We start from the raw sequence: 10719 nt of genomic DNA on the forward strand, positions 1-10719 counted from the left end.
TCATAAATACGTTTTCACATCATTTGCTTTTGGGTCTAATGTGGTATTTCTGTCGCTCTGTGGCTGAACGAAATGGCTTGGATATTCTCCAAATATGCCATCTAGATAAGCAATGAGAACTTTTACTGTTATTATTTGGGGTCTTATTAACAGGGACTAGTCCTTAGCAAGCGCTTCCTTTTAAACTTACCAAGAGTTAGCTGGTGAAACTTCTAAAGGAATTTACAAATGTATCTGACGATAAATATTCTAATATTGGTGATGACGACTAGAAGCAGCTTTTTTAATACATGACGATAGATTGGTTCTTCCACATGCGCTAACAGTATATGCTGAAGGGGCATTGGTGTGGGATGAAAAGATGAAGATGAAATCAGGCCAGTTAGGCTTTAAGTTTTAAACATAGGAACATATATATACCTACAATTTATATATAGAAACTTTAAAATATATAGCGAACTCTTCTTTAACTATACATCTAAATAATTAAAGAAAAGTCGCTTCCGAATATCCGGGACACAAATGGATAGATAATCCCATGTCGCATTCGTATACGTGCCCACGTGTACATTACGTAAAAGGATTTCAATACTAGTTTTCTTTTACTGGATTTTCAAATGCACTTTACATGTACTTATCTATATAATGTTTTTACGTCCTTCGCGTTTCCCACCATTTATTTTAATAATGAGCAGCCTAGATTAAACTAGATAGTAGATAGATCTGTGTAGATAATTCTAAAGTCTAAACACTACTGTTAATTTAGTACCTATGTGACATATGTCGCGAATTTTTATACCTCTATCCATTTATTTTACATAAATTCGGCAAAAATATAAATGTACATATTTTTTAAATAGTGTCATCTATATTACTGTCACAATGATCTTAATTATTATGAGACTGAATTTGCTAGTGTCTAAATATTGGTAGCTTATGTGTTTTGCCAAATTGATTAGATTATTCCCTATAAACTCAGCCCATAAATAGTTTAAGCACCAAACTTACACCGTTTACGACAGTACTCTGCTAAATTAATACTTAAATGCTATTAATAATTAAACAAATTTTAGTCGTAAAAAATGAACCTATATTTTTAATATCTACGAGTATGTTAGAGTAGCGATATTTTGGTTTGATGATGAATTTATGAATAAATTGTGTTGCGTCTTAAATCGATAAAATTAAAAACAAACCAGCATAATCTTTTTTTAGGAAATGTTGTCTCTAATTCTATAAAGATAGCGAGTTTGTTTACTAAGTAATTGTCGAATGAATTTTGATAAGTATGAGTTTTGATTTTAGGGTCAATATACATTTTTTTTTTTTTTATATTTAAATACATTTTTCCACAGACATATTCGTCCGTGCCTTTTTTAATTTACTTTAATATTATAATATTTATTTAATTTCCATTTTTGTACAACTCCAGCCGAGATGTTACAATTTGCCTAACAGTGACACCGAGGCAGACCTTATCCGTCTGGCCCAGAACCACCGCTGGCCGGCCGGGTGAGTTGACAACATGCAGTGTCACCCATCTTTATTTGGAGGATTAGATTTATCAATATGCATATACAATTATATAAATCTTACACTACTACTAATTTCACAGTTTTCATTACATTGTGCAATGTAAGAATTCATAATGTAACAATACACATTATGAATTCTTACACTGCATATACAATTATATGAAATCTTATTCTAACACTATTTTCAAAGTTCACTATTTGTTATAGTTCAGGTTTTGTTTAATTATTGATTGTTTAATTTCACAGTTCACTTTTTGTCGTAATTCGGCAATTTTTTTTTTTTCCCTTTTTCACTTCCCTTTCCCCTTTTTTTTTCTTTTTTTTTTTTTTTTTTTTTTTTTTCTTCTTTTTTTTTTTCTTTTTTTTTTTATACTTTTAGCGAGCATGTTCCGGCCTTTCCAGTCCAAAGCGCCCCGACGATGCATCAGCTGTTCTGGTTTTCTATGTGCTGATTATTTTAGCGCAATCAGCGCATCAACGATCGCCCTGTCTCTATTTTTAATCGCCATCTGCAGTGAGTACTCACGAATGTCCGAGTGAGTCGCGCTTTCGGCCTCTTGTATAAAACGAGCAACTGCGTCTTCTCGATTTCTCGTATAATATACGCAGTCGCCTGTGTGCCTGGTGATGGCTACCACGGCATGAGAGTAGCTGCCATGCACTTCCAAGGGTTTACTTCTAGTATTGATGATAATAACCCTCTCCGATGTCAGTCCCTGGGCCTCATGAATCGTCAGCACTTTAGACTCCTCGTCCATTCCATATCTCTCGGATATTAGCTTTGCTTTCTCCGCTTGGGTATGAACCAGGTATAGAGTCCTGCTTTGGTCCGATGGTATGACTTTGCTGTCGTATTCCATGAGCCTCAGCGACCTAATCCGGAGGTTGGTCGAGTATATCCCGTTGTATACTTCTCTCAGGGCATACGCTACATCCAAGGGGTTTCTGTGAGTACATAGAAACTCCCTAGTAATACCTGCTGATTTGTTAGGTCGCTCGTAGGTAATTTCAAATAGGTTATGCCTATCTATAAAGGGGAGTTGATTTACGTCGCCAATAAGCAGGACATCTTTTGCTTTGGCCATTTCTGCTGCTAGCACTATGGCCCCAAAGTGGTTCATAAGGGCTTCATCCACTAGGATGCGGGACACATTTGTATTGTCCCTTTTGCCGTTAACCAACAAAGAGGCCATTGTTCTCACCCTTTCTCCTGTGTTTTTCGTTGTCTTGGCTTCCAGCTTGTTCCTTAGATCCTTGGCCGCTTCCACGGTGGTTGTGACAATCATGTCCTTTTTGTGGTCGTAGTTGTTGATGATCCACGTAGTCTTCCCGCATCCCGGGACGCCGTTTATCCACTCGATATTTGGGATGTTCCACGCTTCAAAGGATATGTCCCCGGTCAAGTCCCTGCACCTCGCATCAGCTTGGCTCAGGATCCTGTCGTCCAACATAATCCTTGTGCATGCCGCAACCAACAGGATATTATCCTGTGGGGGTGCGCGGAAACTCGGCTTCCCGGTTTTCCTAGTCTCCTCCGCGTCCAGCGTGACGAACCCCACGGACTCGCAGTATGCCGCCATGTATTTACCAGTATATGCCCCTAACATTGTGGTCTGTGTGTTGTTGTTATACAAGGCGGCGTCCTCCCTGTCCAGTTCGTCGACAATCGCATCATCACCACCCTTCTTGTATTTTTTTATTAATTTAGCACAGGTATTTTTGTGCAGGGTATGTGTTGCCACGACTATCGCTCGATACTCCAGGAAGGCGTTGATAATATGATCCTTCGGGTTCCTCACTGGACGGAGACGAGGCGGGTCCACCAGTCCCAGATCTGCCTTGGTTGGATCCTTGTACTGCCGCTTGGGTTTCTTCGTGGCAGGTCTCAGTGCCCATTCTATGGCTTCCTCTTGGCGTGTTATCCCTATATGTTTACGGATAGCCCCTCCGGCCCTCTTTGACACCGACATAGCTGCCGCGCCCAATGTTCTAGTTAGAGCCTCTATTCGTCTCTCTGATGTTATAGCTCCGTCGATTTCCTGCTCCCTCTTCGCTTCCCGATGTTGCTGTTCTCTGTTCACTGCTTTCTGCTGCAGGATCTCGATCCACTCGCACACCCGCCCCATCGGCCGGGTCGCTTTGCCCGTCCGTCCGAGATTTCTCCTTGCACGAACCAGGCGCACTGCTCCTCATAAAGTGGAGGTTTTCCCCTTTGTCTTCATACACCACTAATTGGTGATGTTCCGACGAGTCAATGCATCCGATCCTGTGTTTGGTCTCGGCCTTTTCATACGCGATCACCATTGCATCTACACTGATGATCCTGGGGATGGATCGGCCCTCGCTTACTAGTTTTGTTAGCTCCTCCAGGAGCCTCCCTACTTTGGAAAAAGCACTTTCTTCCCTTTCCTCTTGTATAAGAATCAACGTCTTATTTTTGACGTGTATTATCCGGCATGATACATTGTTTATCACTGCCGGTGCGTAGGTTTTGTACTTTTTCTTTTTCAGGGTGATCCTGGACGTACTGCCATTCATAAGCACAGCCAACCCGGGTGAGATGGTAATTCTGTTAGGCGCCAAAGCATTACAGAAGCATATGCCCAGTCTTTCCTCTGGGGCATCCATAAAAAGTGCTACTCCCCTTATATACAGTGATGGTTTCCCGGCAATTCCCCTCTTGAGTATTTCAAGTATATTAAGAGTAGGACCCATTTGGCCGGGAACGGTCCGTGATGGAAGGGCACTGATCGCTTCCGATTCTCCGATGTTTGGGGAAGAGTCGAGGGTTGTATTGGCTTTACACACTATGCGAGCAGCTGCCTCCATAAATGACCATAAATGCGGTCTTTTCTTAGCATCTGCCAATATACAGTGCAGATTTTCCATGGACATTTTAAAATCCATTTTCATTTCTGCACTATATCTAAGCACTTCGAAGCGTGGACAGTCAAGTAGTATATGCCATACATTTTCGCTGATGTTAGGGTCGCATTCGCAACTGGGACTGCTTTTTAGTTTAAACCGATGCAAATACTCCCCCATACCCCCATGTCCCGTCAAGATCTGGACGTGATAATATGACGGTTTCATACTTCTTACCGCTTTGTACGCATCACGTACACTAGGGAAGAAGATTTTGCAGGATTTTTGAACGAGGTGCAGGTTATATGTGAAAATTTACTATATCATAATTGTGCAATGCAAAATATATGAAAGCCGATGGAAATGAGTTAATCCGAGATTTTAACAGAATTTTTTATTTCTTCGTACGAGGTTAAATGTTTTGGGGTTATGATGCGGTTTTCTAGAAACTTCGCTACGCATAACTACTCGATGAAATCAATTCCCAGCGGAAGTATTTGGGATCTGTTACAATACTGAAACTTTCAGGCAAAGAGCCTGGACACAATATCTCCGATGTTGAAGGTGTTGCACGACCGCTATCACTTACCATCTCATATCATTAAAAAAAAAATTGCATTTAGGTGGTATACAGTACAAGCTGTGGTAAGTAATTATATCATGGTATTATAAGTAATTCAGTAAGTAACTATAATTATGGTAAGTAATTATGCGGAAAACTTCCGCATATGAAGTGAGAATATAGAGAAATGTGTTTGAGGGCAGCAAAAAATTTTGTATATCTAAGTAATCTATACAAATAAATAAAATTGAAGGGTCAGTTTGTAGTTTTAAATTTGCCGTTTTTCACTGAATGAATATGAAAATATATCCAGTACTTACATCACAAAAAATATATTAAAATATGTTGTCTGTCTATCTGTTTGTTCTTGTTGATGGAAATGAAAGTGTTTGGGCCTATTTGACAGGATTTTACATGCAGAATGCAAATACAATAAGGAGATATATTTATTTTAGATTTTTGTTTTATTCTTGTGTATGATTAAGTAAGTACCTATACACGATTTAAAATAAAGTATTAATATATACTTCAAGACGCACACATAGCTTGATGTATAATTGTTTATTTATAATTGTTTTGAATTCCAATTTATAACAGCACATTTCATGCTAACTTAGTTAAAAAGTATTTAAATTATTAATGATAATAATTAAAGTATTAAAAGTACGTAATCTTTTCTTAATAACTTCTGAAGAATCTAAGAATTGTATTATGAAATATGTATCTATTAATGTTCACTAAATATTGTATTTGCATTTTGGTATTATAAATAGAAATAAAGTAAAAACAAAAATATATGTATCTAGAATTAGAAATAGAAAGTCTTTTATTCAAATAAACTTAATTTAAGCACTTCTGAAAGGTCATAATTATCCTTTTAATCTACCGCTCACTTAAAATATATAAAATGTGTAAACTTTATGATATTTTAAAGAGGATTTTTTTTATATGCTTCTTTTTTTTATTTGTTTCTAATGATGATACGGGGGTCTAACGGTTTAGTACCTCCTTTCTTCCGACGGTGGCGGTTTCGATTCCTCGCACTCCAGTTGCGGCCAACAGTATTAGAGTAGTTCGAAAAAAAATGGTTGATTGCCATTCCATTAAGGGTGAAAATTTTATATAATTTTTTTTTTCCGAAAAAGTGATAAAAAACATATTTTTGGAGCCTTAAAACCACCGTTAAAACTTAGGAGTATAAATCATAGTTATAAACTTGTTCTCAGACTTATTGAATATACACATAACATTTCATCAAAATCGGTCAAGCCGTTTCGCAGGAGTATAAACACGAAATTTGTGACACGAGAATTTTAAATATTAGATATTAAATAACTATTTCAAACTATTCATAAATAAATTCAATTGTACTAAGCTAGTTATAAATTCAGTTGGATTTCTAAACCGAAATCTGTAATAAAACGGTTACTTGCCCTTAAAGTTTTTATCTAAGCCCCGAATGAGTTATGTAACTTGACTAATTTTATTTGGGAGGTCGCACGGCGCGATTATCACGTTTATCTGTGTCGTTTGTTACTATAACACCGAGAATCTAAGGAGCTATCTGGAACTTTTGTAAAGTCTCATAATGACTGAGCTTCCTGTACAGTCAAACAAAGAAATATAAAAAACACAGTAACTGTACATTCATCGTAGCTTCACAAATACTTTTACTCCAGTAGATATACAAATACTATTTAATTCAGAATGTATGTGTAATTAGTTTCTCTTATACAATAAATTTCTCGATAATCAATCTACTTTCTAGTAATACATATTAATTATTACCACTTCATTCGAATAGTAATGAAATATATCTATACATATAAATAAAATTGTAGTGTCTGTATGTAATATTGAAATAACCGTTTTTACTACATGCATATGAATTTAAATACGGTACATAGACCAAAATAACATTTTTATACAATTTTTGTCTGTCTGTTAGTCTCGGTTAATCTCTGAAATTGCTGGACCGATTTTGACGGGACTTTTATTGACAGGTAGATGATGTAATAAGAAGGAAATTAGGCTACCTTTATTTTAGAATATAACTCCACGCGGACGAAATTGCGGGTGCAGTTAGTTAGTAATATAATAAACGCGTAGAGTTTGTGAGTGTAGTTGGATGGATGCATGTTTGTTACTCTGTCATGCAAAAACTACTGATTGGATTTTAATGAAACTTTACAGCAATATACCTCGTACTGTACAAGGTTACAGTAAAGTTTCATTACAAGTTGTACATCAACGTGTATAAATTTCATGCGGGTAAAACCGCGGCATCTAATAAGTAATAATATGTATAACTTGGATTGTTTGTACCCGTGAATGAACCATTTATGTGGAGCGAGAACGTATCAATTAAAATAAGCAAATATAACACATATCTCGTGTATGAATGACAATATGATTTTAATCTTAGCCGTGCTGTAATTAGGAAAAAGACCTGTGTACTATATATATGACATTTTACTTAAGTTTCATATTTGTTAGAATAACAAAGTTAAAATATATAAATAGTAATATTACGTTACGGAATAAGGCCAAGCTGTTTACTAGACGTATATGGTACATATACGACACCATAGAGTTCACCTCAATTACAATGATATTAGTAAAAGGTAATATAACTTTTTTTTACGGAACTGGAATCCATCTGATTAGATTTAGTGACCGTAATCAACTAACGTAATCTATATTATAGGGTCTAGAATAATATGAATTTATAGAAAATATTTTCACTCTTATGCATTATAATTCCTGATATCAGGTGTCATATCCCCTAATATCTAATTATTTCACTGCCTTGACGACCTCGGTGGTTTAGCGGTTTAGCACACCGCTTTACCTCCGATGGTCGCAGATTCGATTCCTCACACGGTGCAGACATTTGTATTCATGAGTATGATTGTTTCTATTTGTCTAAGTGTTTTCTATATATATTATGAATGCATATAAAAATATCTATCTATGTATTCATATGAGTTATATAGTGGCCATAATATAAAGTCTGTTTAGCTTGGAACTAGATGGCGCTGTGTGAATTGTTTTGAGAAATTATTACCGTTCTTGAGGACTACGATGTCATGTCCTCATACTCTGTAATTTCTCTGCCTTGTTTTACCTTTCAACCGAAAAATAGCCCAAATTAGACTATATACGTGTCATTTCGTGTGTAGAGCCGAAATTACTAAAGTAGCCGTGCTTTTTCACAGTAGCTTTTTCATGCTTTATGAAGCGACCTCACTTCTTTTAGCTACTGTCTGTAGCTCCTATTATGTAGAAATTACTGTTTAAAGAAATAATGACGGGCATTATTTCTTCTTTTAATTTAAAAGTGTTTCCTCTTTAGATAATAGGTGACTATCTAAGTAAACATGAATTACTTGTAATACCAGATTGAGTATAGACTGTGGTCATTCGGACCGACATTTGCGGCTTTGGAAATCGTATGCATGCGGCAGTTATGCACAGAACTGGTATGGTCTCATGAATATTTTGAATAACGACAGCTATTTGGGATTTATCGTCTAGTATGCTAGTTCAAGGGAGTAAATCATAATAATACTAATATCTCAGGACAATTTACACAACACTATCTAGTCCCAAGCTAAGCAGAGCTTGTGTTTTGGGTACAACTGATAAAATACCTACTGGATAAATAAATACATACATATCATACATATATAACACACAGACCGATACAAACAATATATACAGTATACAGTGTTGATAAAGTCATTTTGAGTTTTCAGTCGCCTCTTCATGACATCATAAAATAGATTGTGGATGAAAATAGAGCAGATGACAGATAAAACTTTGATTTTTTACATTCCTGTGTATGTGTGTATGTATATACATACATATATAAATGTAATATGTATGTTAAATGTATATATGTATATTTATATCAATAATGGTTGTCAATAAAATCTTTCTGGCTTTCTTTCTCGCGAAAGGTAGGACGGAGAAAGTATTAATATAGCCATTATATATATATATACTATAGGTGATTACAGTTTTTATCTACTGGTCTGTGAGATTTCTTGTAATTTGCTATGATCTATTATTGCCAAATTTAAATAAAAAAATCTATTTACTTAAGTATGTAAAAAGTTATGTCGAATTTAAATATGTTTGCATTTATTATGGCTACTTGGAACTATTAAATATGTTTTATGTAATAATTACAATAGTAGTAAGTAATAATTATATTTCTGTCCATATGTTCACGCATTCGGGAAAAAAATATTAGTTAGATTTTGACTAAAACTTTCTCATCAACTCTGAGTTTTTTTATGTAACAAACAAATTGCAGACGAAAATGTTTTCAAACTGAAATGGAACTGAATATACTGACAGTTGCAGAACTAGTTTTATAAATTGAGTACCACGAAACGGCACTCCAACACGTGTGGTGATGAAGACGTTTAATACAGCAGAGCGCAGTGACAGAAGTATAAAACAAATATATAAAATAAAATTTTTGAAATATGGATGTACGAATATACAAAACTGTCAGTGCCGCTCACTTCAGGTTGTTCACATGAATTTAGAATATATATATATATGACACCACTGTATATCTCCCGCTCTTTATTCCATGATCTCACGAAGAGGATATTGAAAACTCAAAACGATTCTGAGTACCTTTCGAGAGACGTAAACAAATATAAAGAAACAAAGTTTTATCATCATCTGCTCTATGTTACAACAATAATATGTAACTGCAATGGTAAACAAGCTGACGGTAAGTGGCAACCGTCGTCTTTATAAATAAACACAACCACATTCCTCTCGTTATCATTTGACCCCGTTGCCATTTCGAAGGACTAAGATATCATTCCTCTTATAAACGTAAAGTCAGTGCTAAATTTGATCCTTCTCAGCTTACAAATCAAACTGCTTGGTGGCTGAAATAAGTGAGACTGAGGTACCCACGCATACCTCTCCATAAGTATTGTGTGAAACACTAGCAGTCTCTAGTATCTCAGTTTACAACTGTGAACATCATTCCAAAGAAATAAAGTAAACTATAAAATTTTTAGTGAAACAAAACGTTTGATACAACGTGCTGATTCACTTTCATTTTCTCCCTTCACTTTATGGATCTATAAAATAGTCGACACTACAGTTATTTTTATACCTACTACCTATACCTGTGAACACATTACGATACGATATTACAACATTACGAAAACTTCTTCCATATCAAATAGCAGCTGAATCAGTTTTTAATTCGTCATTGTTGCACTGCTCTCTCCTTAGCCTTAGCCCTCTCCTTATAGTAATAAGTAATGGTGACCGCGACTAAGTTCAGGGACTTTATTTCCCCCTTTCAGGGGTATTTTTTCAACTTCATTACCCTGTATATTGAAAAATATACAACGACATATTTTATGAAACTCATCCTAATTCCTCCAGCCTTTTCACGAGCGATCTTAACACAGAAACAGACAAACAGATATTTATTGCCTTGTCACGATTTTATTATTTTATAGTTATATATAAAGAAAAAAGCAAGTAAAGTAGAATAGATTTTCTTTCGAGATTTCAGCTTATAATTTTTTGGGTGATTTTTTGTTTTGGATCAAATCTTTTAATTTTTAAATAGACATCAACCGCTTGGGCCATTAGCTGCCTACACGCGCGATCATCAGTGCCTCGAGCACTGCTGATTGCGCGTTTGCGCGTTTAGCGCGATTTAGCGCGCGGAAGTAAGCGCGTGCAATCTCGAGGATCGCGCGAAATCTT

The sequence above is a fragment of the Achroia grisella genome, unplaced genomic scaffold, assembly GCF_030625045.1.
Source record: "Achroia grisella isolate CSIRO2021 unplaced genomic scaffold, CSIRO_AGI_Agris_v1 utg2354, whole genome shotgun sequence".
Lineage (NCBI taxonomy): Eukaryota > Metazoa > Arthropoda > Insecta > Lepidoptera > Pyralidae > Achroia > Achroia grisella.